Below are 1,395 nucleotides of genomic sequence, written 5' to 3'. Positions count from 1 at the left end.
GCCTGTCTAGTTCTCTTCTGTTTCATTCTGTTTTTCATAGGGTCCCTGAGTTGGAACTGACTTGATGGTTCCTAACTGCAATAACAATGACAAGAATAAGTTCTATACTTGGAAAATACTAGATAAAAGACAGCTTTTCTTGGCTTAAAATAAGGAGGAAGTAAACACCATGAGTTAAGGGTGATCCTTACCCATAATTATATATATGGAGCCACAAGGTAAAGACCGGATATCATTATTTCTAGATTGTGAACTTCATAAAGTCAGAAATCATGTCTGTTTCATCCACCAATATATACTGAAAACCTAATATAGTGTCTGGAATATTGAGGAATTCAATAACTTGTTTAATGAATTCTGAAGAGATACCAAAGTGAAATCCAGGATAAGGATGACAAAATCAATCAAAGTGACAAAAGAAATCCACTACCTGGAGTGAAATGACAAGATGTCAGTAAATCCAGAATGCAGCCAATAAGGAGCTTGAAAGTGAAGAAACAAAGGCTAATGATATCTACCCTTAATAAAGCCATTTACTTGTAACCCACAGAGTCCAACATGGATTTTCTTTGTCAACTGAGTATCCTAAGTGGCTCTCTCTTCCAGGAGTTGACACTGCAATCTAGCCTCCTCCTAGATAGTGGATCTGGCATCTGTAATAACCTGTACTTCCATTCAGCAATGAGGGAGAGATAGAATGTTGAGAATTCATGAGACCATTTTAGAGAAGTATATCACTTCTCATATTCTATTGACAAATACAAGTCACATGGCCTTACTTTATTTTAAGAGGACTGGAAAATATATGTTATTAGTATGCTCAGGAAGGAAAAATGAGTTTGATGAGCCTCTAATTAGCTACCACAACAATACTAAAATTTGTTCTTCAGTTTCATATCTAATAGACCAAAACAATAGCATAAACACATATTTATGAAGCAGCCACCACATGTCTGTCAGTTTGTCATACTGTGTGGCTTGTGAGTTGTTGTGATTCTGAAAGCTATGCCATCGGTATTTTAAATACAAGCAGGGTCACCCATGGTGGACAGGTTTCAGATAATTCCAGACGAAGACGGACTAGGAAGAAAAAGTGACAAATTTATTCCAAATATTTAGTCACTGAAAACCTTATGAATAGCAGAGAAACACTGTCAGATATAGTGCCAGAAATGAGCCCCTCACGTTGGAAGTCACTCAAAATGAGACTGGGGAAGAGCTGACTTCTCAAAGTAGAGTTGACCATGATAACACGAATGGAGTAAAACTTGTGGGAGAAAAGCCTGCAGGACCTTCATTTGCTGATAGGACACAACTCAAAATGAGAGACACAGTTGTAAACACCCATTGAAAATCAGAACATGGAATGTACAAAGTATGAATCTGGGAATATTT

The sequence above is a fragment of the Chrysochloris asiatica genome, unplaced genomic scaffold (genome assembly GCF_000296735.1).
Source record: "Chrysochloris asiatica unplaced genomic scaffold, ChrAsi1.0 scaffold00058, whole genome shotgun sequence".
NCBI lineage: Eukaryota > Metazoa > Chordata > Mammalia > Afrosoricida > Chrysochloridae > Chrysochloris > Chrysochloris asiatica.
Note: the sequence above shows the minus strand (reverse complement) of the source record.